This window comes from Lathyrus oleraceus, chromosome 2, assembly GCF_024323335.1.
Source record: "Lathyrus oleraceus cultivar Zhongwan6 chromosome 2, CAAS_Psat_ZW6_1.0, whole genome shotgun sequence".
NCBI classification, from domain to species: domain Eukaryota; kingdom Viridiplantae; phylum Streptophyta; class Magnoliopsida; order Fabales; family Fabaceae; genus Lathyrus; species Lathyrus oleraceus.
The window spans coordinates 142503010-142514344 of record NC_066580.1 but is presented as its reverse complement, the minus strand read 5'-3'; positions in this window follow the sequence as shown (position 1 = coordinate 142514344).

Below are 11335 nucleotides of genomic sequence, written 5' to 3'. Positions count from 1 at the left end.
TTTGCATACCTGCATACATCACATGTGCCATGTACATCAATTACATACATAATCTTCCTACCAAATAGGAAAATTCACCAAGAAATAATTGTACCAGTCATCAACATACTCATGCATAACACTCTCACAAAACGGGAATTTCAACAAAATAAAAATCATTCGCATTCCTACATGCACAGGCAAATATCCCCAGCAAATTGCGTACTTGCATACATCCCATGCACCATCCCATGCATGGAATTCCCACCTAAAGTGGAACATCATACAAAAATCAAATATAAAATATCAGGATCCAAGGTCATTCATGTATATCTTGGAAATTTCTCATTTCCAAATGAAGTTATTACCCTGCATATGCTCGTGGGATTATTTCTCAGCAAATCATTTTTCAACTTTATGATTAATAATGATACTCCCAACATTTTTTTTCTTACAATCATTGCTCCCCAAGCAGAGGTTACCCTAAAAAGTATCTTATAAGTTTTTCCCCATGCAGAGCATTTCTAGTAAATCTCCCTCGAAAGGAGTCTTTTCTTAAAAATTTCCCCCAACAGACGAATATTTAAGACACTGCTTCATTTATCTGAAGAATCTTATTTATCTGTTTGAGATACTGCTTCATTTATCTGAAGAATCTCATTTCTCTGTTAGAGATACTGCTCTAATATCCTCGGAGTCTTAGATTCAATTAAGGTATTTTTCTTTTACTGGAATATCTTAATTCTATCATATAAGATACTATTTCAACTCGATACAGAGAATCTCATTTTTACTGTTTGAGATGCTGCTTCATCAAATTGAAGAGTCTCATTTCAGATTTTTTTAGAGATACTGCTCTAATATCCTCGGAGAGTCTTAGATTCAATTAAGGTATTTTTCCCTTGTTGGAATATCTTAATTCTATCATATGAGATGATGTTTTGACCCGATACAAAGAATCTCACTTCTACTATTTGAGATGCTGCCTCATTAATATGAAGAGTCTCATTTCAGATATTTTTAGAGATGCTTCTCTAATATCCTCGGAGAGTCTTAGATTAAATTAAGGTATTTTTCCTTTACTGGAATATCTTAATTCTATCATATAAGATATTGTTTCGACTCAATATAGAGAATCTCACTTCTATTATTTGAGATGCTGCCTTATCAATATGAATAGTCTCATTTCAGATATTTTTAGAGATGCTGCTCTAATATCCTCGGAGAGTCTTAGATTCAATTAAGGTATTTTTCCTTTACTGGAATATCTTAATTCTATCATATAAGATACTATTTCGACTCGATACAGAGAATCTCATTTTTACTGTTTGAGATGCTGCTTCATCAAATTGAAGAGTCTCATTTCAGATTTTTTTAGAGATACTTCTCTAATATCCTCGGAGAGTCTTAGACTTAATTAAGGTATTTTTCCCTTGCTGGAATATCTTAATTCTATCATATAAGATGTTGTTTCGACTCGATACAGAGAATCTCACTTCTACTGTTTGACATGCTGCTTCATCAATATGAAGAGTCTCATTTCAGATTTTTTTAGAGATACTGCTCTAATATCCTCGGAGAGTCTTAGATTCAATTAAGGTATTTTTCCCTTGCTGGAATATCTTAATTCTATCAGATAAGATGTTGTTTCGACTTGATACAGAGAATCTCACTTTTACTGTTTGAGATGCTGCTTCATCAAAATGAAGAGTCTCATGCCAGATTTTCTTTATACTATACTAGCATCCTGGAAAAAGTCTTGAGATTTAGCTAGGGATGTCATTCCATTACTAACATATCTCGACTATGACGTCCAAGATACTATTCTGACGACTCCCAGAAAGTCTTGGCTGTTTCATTTTACCTTTAGGATAATTTCTCTTACTATTTCTCATTGCATTTTCTTCATGTATTTTCTTCTTTGCGTTTCCTAGGACAAAATTTGGGTCTTTTTGTATTTAATCATCTCCCACCGCGAATGCACGAAGACTACCGTCATTCTTACTTTCCGGTTTGAGGTAATTAAATAGGGGCAACTGTCATACCCCAATTTTGTCCGGGTATGGAAAAATCTTTCACCAGCATTCACTACCATATGTCATAAGGCATGAACTCAATCTTAAGGCGTAAGTTCTATCTTAGGGTTTCTCAGCCCTTAGTGACATCAAGTCTTCAGTGACATTTTCATCTGTTGAGATCCTTAAGAAGACATCTGTTGCATTTGTTTCTTATTGCTATTAGCTGAAGCATGGGATGGCAGGTGCATTTTGGGACTTTTTGGTTAACAGGTGCATTTTGGGACTTTTTGGTTAACAAGGCCCATTTTGGTTTATCCATGAGATCTCTTGGTTTTAAGAAGCCTATTCACATAAACATGTCCATAATTAATATTGCAAAGTGTGGTTCAAATCTTTTTACATCACTGATCCAAAGTCCATTTGATTACCAGTAAGTATTAAGAGACATGATTATTTTTATGATCACTTGTGATTAAGCTCATTTTCACATCTCAAATATATGTGCCAAATTTCTAAACCATTCATAAATCCTTAAACTAAATTTGCAATTTTTTAAGTATGCGTGTGTTGGTTTAGATCAAGTCACCATATATATATGTGTATGTGTTGGTTTTGTGATTAAGGTTGAAATTGCAATATTTGTGGCATGTTTTATTTTAGACCTTTTGTCACATTTTATTTTGGTTAACAGTAATGTGCTAAAGGTGACCAAGTTGAAAGTCCAATTTAATTGCATTATGGCCCAATCCATTTTCAGATTGAGATAAAGTTTAAACACTTTAATTGATTAACACAAGTAAAATAATTAAGACAAAGTTTAAATGTTTAAAAAAAAGAGATTAAATTGCATAATTGAATTTTAAGTCCAAAATGTTACAAATAATTCTAAAGTTACATAATTATCCAAAAGAGGTATTAAGTTTAAGCTGCACATGCGCTACAAATAGTCCAAAAGTACACTTATACATTATCCAAAAAGTTCTATGTAACATCAAGATAAAATAAAGTTAAATTGAAATTAGCTGCTGTAAGTATAGCAGTTTAAAAAGGCATCCTCAAGCCATTGCCAAAAAATCAGTAGTTTGAAGATGAAGCGCCCCAATTCCAACCTCCAAAACAGGCGCAAACTTCCTTTCAATTCAAAGTAACTTCACTTTTGTAAACCTGCAAAACCAACTCAGAGATTAAAAGGGCTTATCAAATAAGCACTTAAAAAAAACAATTGAAAAATAAATCGATGATTTGAATAGATTAGAGCTTTGCCCAGAAGATCATAATGAACATCTAATCCAAACCACAATAAAACCACAAAGTAACAATCCCATAAAATTTGGAAAAGGTAACCTAGCAAGTTATCTCAAAACCTAAAGGTTCATCATATATATCCAAAACAGATTAACAGTAACACATGGTTTTTTTGAATCAAAAGGAAGCAAGCAAAAAATAATTTTTGCTAAACATCAAACACATCACAGACGAAAATCAACCAAGCCAGGAGCCACAACCATATTCCTCCAGTTAATATTCACACACTAAAAGAACAACAACAGCATCCTAAGGCAAAGAAATAGAGGGAGACGAAGAGCATTAAAAAGAAGAAAGAGACTTATCTGAAGCACGGTGGAAGAACTTATCATCGTCGGCGATGCAAACCAAGTAGCCTCTTCTTTCCTTTCCTCGCTTGAAATCCATATGCCTTTTGTTCATCACTGTAAATCAAACAAAATCCCTTTATTAATTTCTCAAAATCATAAGTGATTACTGGTTTTAAGTTAAAATTAGGGTTAGGGTTTTAAAAGAGGAGGCTTTTTTACCGCGCCGTGTCGAACCCATTAGTAGTTGCCACGCTTGCTTGACGTTGAGAAACGAACGGAGATTTGAATCTCCGTTTTGAGGGGGGCGCCGATCCGGCCATTCGAGAGAGATTTTTGAAGAAAGGACGCCGGATTTGGAATCTCCGACCAAAAAGAGGTGGGGCATGTGTTCATACTTTTAGGTTTTAGGGTGGGGGTCGCCGGAGAAGAAGGTGGCGCCGTCGCGGTTGGCCGGCCACCACCGTCTTCTCCGGCAGGTTTGGCCGGGGGTGATGACGGAGATAGAGTTCAGTTGCAGAGCATTTTGAGGTTTTAGAATTGAAGAGAGAGATGAACAATGAACAAATGATGCTCTCTCTCTCTCAATGTTTGTTTTTATATGATGATGAGGGGTGACGCGTGGAGGCCAAGTGGCCTCTTCAGAAGGCGCCACGCATGGTTGACCACTGGGTCAACCAAGGGATCCCGTGTGGATCCCCCCACCATATGGTGGTGCACCCTCTCAACCCATCCATTTGATTTGTTGATTGGGTCAAGTCCCTAGATCTAAGGGTCCAAGACACCCCACGAGGTCAACACAGTTGACCAGGCCTTAAGGACCTTATTGGTTTCGTTTTGGGCCAATCCAAATTGGGCCCAAAGACTTTTTTACCAATAAACCCCCCTTTGTTATTCAGCAGCGCCCAAATTTGGGCCTCACTTGATACCAGCCCATTTTCTTTATTTTTTTGACATGTTCTTTCTTTTTTATTATATTTTTCATATATACTTATAAAATATATACATTAGATAGTTATTAATTCCTAATGATAGTTATTAATTCCTAATGATAGTTATTTAATTATTTTACAATATTTAAATATTTTATTTACTTTCATTTCATTTATTTCATTTACTTTCTTTCAAAATTATATATATATATATATATATATATATATTATATATATATATATATATATATATATATATATATATATATATATATATATATATATATATATATATATATATATATATATATTGTTGTTGTTATTAATCCCTAATGATAGTTATTTAATTATTTATTTATATGATTACTATTTAATCATTTTTATTATTTAACCAAATAATCCATTAATTATTTAATTAATTAATAATATTATTGTTACTATCATTTGTAATTTTAAATAATAGCTCATTTTTGTGGAATGTGTGTGCATTATCATTTTGTACCTACTTATTTGTATCAAGTCTTGAATGCATATGTATGGTGTGTTACAACTGTGACAAGATTATGTCGTTTTCACCGATCTGAAATCATTCGAACCAATTTCAAAAACAAATCACATATTTCTCGATTTAAAGTCGAGCCCATTTTCAAAACACCTTTGTAAGTCGATCGCTTGTAAAAGTATCACCATCAATCTCACATGACTTACTATTGGGCCTTCTTACAATGAGACCTATTCGATTTTAATTAATCGATTAGATGAACTATTCACTAAATAAATCCAGTTCATTTACAAAATACAAGTTCAAAACCTCGATCCAACATCGAGCATTCTTTATTAAGAATTAGAATACCTGATCACAATTAAACGTTATTTCACTTAGGAATAAGAAAGGAGATGGTTTTGAGTTTTCAACCCCTCTCCTCGATTATTTGAATATGAATTCTTTTACTCGGTTAATAATCATCATTTCTAATCCACTTAAGCACAAAAATCAAATCCTTTTATAACAAGAAACCAAAAGGAGGATAACTTTGAGTCTTCAATTTTTTCTCCACGACTATTTGAATACAAGTTCTCTTACTTGGTTAGTCAAATAATTGTCATTCCTCTACAAACTTCCAAACCCCGATTAAATCAAATTATTTTCATATTAAGCTAAATGAAAAGGGAATTGACTTTGAGTTTTCAACTTCACTCCTCAATTGGTCGAATACGAGTTCTCTTACTCGGTCAGTCGAATAATTGTCATTTTTCCGCAAACATACAACTTAATCAAATCATTTTCTTAACAAACTATACGAAAAAGGAGATGGTCTTGAGTTTTCAGTTCCTCTTCTCAAATGCTTGGATATGAGTTCTCTTACTCAGTCATTCAAATATTTGTCGTTTATCTTAAAAATACCAACCATACATAAACCTTATTTTCATAAATACTCAGATGAAACAGAAAGCGATCTAGAGTCTTCTATTCCCTTTCCCGATTATTAGGATACGAGTTGTCTTGCTCGATTGTCCGAGTATTCGTTATCCATTCAAAACACCTTAATTATTATCAAATCCTTTCTATAATTAAGGATGAAAAAGAGAGTGGTCTAGAGTCTTCTATTCCCTTTCCCGACTGTTAGGATACGAGTTGTCTTAGTCAACTATCCGAGTAATCGTTATTCAACCAAAAACATCTCAACCAATCAAAACATCCAACATATTGTAACACCTCAAAATTTGCCCTCCTCTCTTGGGACTAGCTTAGCACATTGCATTTCATTTGTAGGTCATTAGGCATTGCATAATTGCATATCATGTGGCTACATCAAGCAAGTCATCCTCCTAAGTCTTGATCAAAAGATAAGAGGTTGAGATATTCAAGCTAGGGTTTCATTGATTGATCACTAGCCATCTGAGGGTTGTGCATCAGTTAGGGTTTCATGGTGCCTCAAGGAGGTTGAGCATCATATTGGTTGAAATGGTACATCATCATCATCATGGTTTCACCATCACCAAGAGATTCAGAATGCTTGATCAGATTCCTTGAGATTAGGGTTTTGACCTCTGGTCAACCCTAATCAGTTGCATTGGGCCAATCAGGGTTTGTCAAGGAGATGAGGTTTTTAATGGGCATGGGGATCACCATATGATTATATTGAGCTTATGGAAGCTAGGGTTTCATCTTTGAGCCATTTCATCAGGAGTTTGAGGCTCAAGTTCATCAGTACATGGCCAATTCATCTATCAGTCAGAAAAGTCAATTGTGGTCAACTGTGCCTGAATTCAGGGATTTGAAGGTGGGAGAGGGTTAGAGACACTTCATTCATGTCTAAACAAGTTTCATTTGACATTTCAAACATCAATAATGAAGAAAATAAAGTCAGATGAAAACTTTCCAAAAATAGAAAGTGACCTGTAATTCAAAATTGCCAAAAATGGAAAGTTTTTCTCCTCAAAATTACATGTCCAAAAATGCTTCAAATTAAATTTTGTCCAACATGAAAGTTGAAGATCTTGCTCTCACCTTTCCAAAAAGTCCAAGAACATGAATTTCTCATTTGTGGTTGGCAAGTTATGGATTGATCATTGTCCAAAAAAGTTGAATTTCAAAGTGGCATAACTCTTGAACCATTTGGCCAAATTGAGTGAGGTTTTTTTGAGCAAACTCCATTTGACATGCTCTATCATGATCCATCATCACATTTCATCAAAACTCATCACATAAAAAGTCCATTTTTCAAGTGGACCAATTTTGAAAAAGGAGGGAAAAAGGTGATTTTGAGAAATATTCATTATTTTCACTCCATTCCACTTGCATTAGCTCACATACACCATTTGAAACTTGCTGCAACAAAGAATTTCTACTGTTACATTGGTTTGGCATAAGTGAGGTGAAATGACCAAATTGGCATTTAGCATGAAAATCAATTTTCACTAATCCATTTCATTAGCACTAATCTTGATTACTAACATCATTAACATCACATATATATTGCTAATTGTAACTGTTTTCATGATAATCATAACAGAATTTCAGATCTAGATCCAAAATTGCACAATTCTCTCAACTTTTCATCTTCACTTTTTTGCAATTTTCTTCAAAAACCTTGCTTAGATCTTCATTGTTTCATCATCTACAATCATTATTGAAGCTAATTGGAGCAAGAACCATTGGAATTCAAGCTGGATTTTGGACTTCTAAAGAGAGCTTCATCCATGGAAATTTGAGATTTCATCAAGATCGTGCACAATCAACACATGAACCTTGCTTCATTCACTTCTACAAGCATCAAAGCACATCTGTTTTCACATTCCAAGGCCTGAAACGCGCGATTCACAACTGTCTTCAAATTGAAGGTGATTTTTCGACTTCAATGATTCTTGAAATTGATTGATGATTTGGATAGATCTTTCTTAGTAGATCATTCTGCAATTTGTTTCACTAAATTTGGTTGAGAAATGAGAGAGTTATGTTGATTTGAACTTTCATGCATGATTATGTTTGGCTTCGATTCTCTTAATTTAGGAAGAATTAGGACAAAATAATTATGGATTCGTGATGTACATTAGAAGAGCTTTCCATTGATATATGGTTTGTGCAATTTGGTGGAGATTTGTTCTTGAGCATATGAATGTATGAATGTCATGAAGAACGCATGAAGAACATTCAAATTTTTTTCCAGAAACTGCTTTTAATCCAAATTTCGCTGACTGCGCGTTTGCGCGCTGGTTTTTGAATGAGGACACCGTTCGAGTCCTGCTGGCGCCAATCCACCTTTTTGCCTTTTGTATTTTTTTTCATTATGCTTCATGATTTCACATGCCATTCCATACTTTTTATTTTTATTTTTCTTTCAATTGAAAAAATCATAACTCATGAAATACAACTCCAAATTGCATGATTCGTTTTTTGAATTGTTCATCATGTTGTTTACTTTTTTATGGACATTTTTTTCAAGATTTATGCACGGTTGGATTTTAAAAATGCTTAGGGTTTGTTTTCACATGTCACTTCTTGCACCATGCTTACTCTTATGATCATGAAATGATGATGGCTAATTAGAAATTCTTGAAATTTTACATGTGTGTTCTAGACTCATTCCTGGTCATTTTGGTATATGATTTGTGATTTTTGAGTTCCTGGATTGTGAGATATGACCTGATCATTAGAGGTGTGACAATTTGTGTCACACCATTTCTTATGCAACTTCATGAATTTTGTTACCATGCCATATGAACTTGAATTGAGCTGAAATTTTGCATGTTGAATATTATGGATGTTAAGTTTGAATGTGAATTTTTGTGGAATTTTTGGAAGTGTTTCCAATTTGATTGAGAATTTCCTTTCTGTTTGGCCAAATGTGGACTTTGTGTGAGTCATGTTTTTAATTGATTTGTGAAATTCTGGATATGTATTGGATGAACCTGAAATTTTATGGAGTGATTGTAGACACATTGAAGTTTGTCATGGTTTTGGTTTGGTGCATTTATCATGCTCCTACACTGTTTTATGCTTGCTTGAAGTTGATACATGAAATTGTGCTTTGTATGGGCTTGTTTGAGTATGCTTTGACTTGTGGAATTTAATTGACTTGCTTCCCATTTTCCAATTGGCTTGAAATTTGGTGTGATTGACATGTTATGAGTGCTGTTTAACCATGAATTTTTTGATGATTTATTGAAATGTTTTGGTTTGGATTTGAGTGGAATCATTCTGTTTGGTCCAATGAGCTTCTAAATGGCATGTTTTGCACTATTTGCTTCATGAAATAATAATGATGAATGATATGAACATGAGACCAATTGGATTTGCTTCTTATTTGGTTGAACTTGATTTTGGATAAATTTCATGTTCTGTTTTGAACTTTTGATCCCTATTGGACCCTAGGCTTTGTCCTAGGGGTTTGCTTCTCATGTTTGAAGTGTGTTTTCAGGACAAAAGGCAAAGGGAATGGAGGAATTAATGGACTTGGCTTAAGTTTCTCATTTGAATGATGTTGATTAACATTAATTTTGTTTTGTAGGTGGTTTATAAGTCATTTGTGTTGAGCATGGGCTTATGCTTTGCTTGATGCATTGCTTGTGTACAGTTAACTGTTGACTGTTTAGCTTATCTGTTTGACTGTTTGAGCTGTGTACTGATCATGTTAGATTGATTTCAGGTACATTAGTTGCTTGAGTTCTTTTGAACTTGTGTTGGTTATTGCTTGGTTGCTTAACCAATAGAGGTAGAACACTCTAACTCCATGTAGTCTGGAAGACCTGGCCTGTTACTTGGCCAGGCACCTGTCTGAAGTCCTCCTTAAGAGGCAATGCTTGTGCTTGTTTATATTTGTGCCAAGCAGGAAAAGACCTTTGTTAAGGCAATTGGCAGATAAAAGAGATATGCAATCCATCTCCTGCTATTCAGTTGAGTCATCCCTTTGCTCACACAACTGGTGTTGATGCATTGTGGATACTAACCCAAGATCTTTGTGCAGTTGTACAGTTGAGTCATAAGTGTAGAAGGGTTCCCACTTTCTGGACCCACACTTCTTTGTCTGAAGCTCTCCCTAGCCAGGGATAAGAGCTGTGAAGTCTAATCTTCACTCACCTTTCATCAGCTTCACCCTGACTCTCAATGTCAGGGTTAAGAGCTAACCTCACCCTGATACAGTTGACTTGCTTTGGCAGTCTAACCCTTTGTTTGAGCCCACTTTGTCTGGATATAGTGTGTGCTAACTGTGAATGTTTGCTTTGTTTTGTTTATGCTTGCATGCTTGCTCTGCCTGGATAGGATTAGCTTGCTGTTGTGCAAGTAGATAGAAAACTCAACCTAGGACCATTGTGGAATACATGATAACTATTAGGCTCGAGTCAGTCTCCCTTTTAGTTGGTCATTTCCCGGTCTCTGGTTAGGAGAAAGTTTCTCCCCTGTTGAGGGGAACTACGTTGCCCTGATCCTCATACCAGATGAGGTACGTAGGTAGGAGGTCTTCCGAGATCTCTCCGGGCACCCTTTGTTTTCTTTTTGTGTGTGTTTGCTTGACAGTTGCTAGGCTCGAGTTCCCGACTCCTTAGTAACTTGTTGCTTGTTTGTTCTTGTGTGTGTAGGAGATGGATGTAAGCCCAGCGATTGGCATTCCGTATCCTCTTGTTGTGTGCTTGGAGTCCGGTATAAGTCCAGTCAGTGGCATCTGGTTTCCAGTGTGGGTTTGTTTGGTTCGGAAGCTGATGTAAGTCCAGCGATTGGCATTCAGGTTTCGTGTTTGCCTGTCTGTGTTTTGTTTTGTTTGGCGTGCGTGAGCCGAACTACGGTAGCTCTGATTCTCATTCCAGATGAGATACGTAGGCATAGGATGCGATATCCTAGCGAGCTCGTTCCTCTTTTCCCCCACCTGTGTTGTTTTCGGTGTGTGTGTGTGTGTGGTGTTTGTTTTAGCAACCTTTTCTTTTTTTAGAGCATGGATCCCGTCGAGTACGACGGATGCGTAGGGGTGCTAATACCTTCCCTTCGCATAACCGACTCCCAATCCCAGTCTCTTTGGTCGCGAGACCATGCTTTTTCCAGGTTTACTCTGAGCGTTTCCTTTCCCTCTTTTGGGATAAATAACGCACGGTGGCAGCTCTGTTTGTTTTTGTTTTAGCCCGCCGGTTGTTTTTTCGCGGATGCGACAACTGGCGACTTTGCTGGGGAATAGAAGTTGACCTATTGCTGATCCATCTTCCCTAAGCGAGTCTCTCCTAGCGTTTTAGGATAGTTTAGGTTGCTTGTGCCGCTTTATTTATTGCATTTATTATTCTGACTATGTATATATTTGCGTAAATATTTGCATGCATCATACTA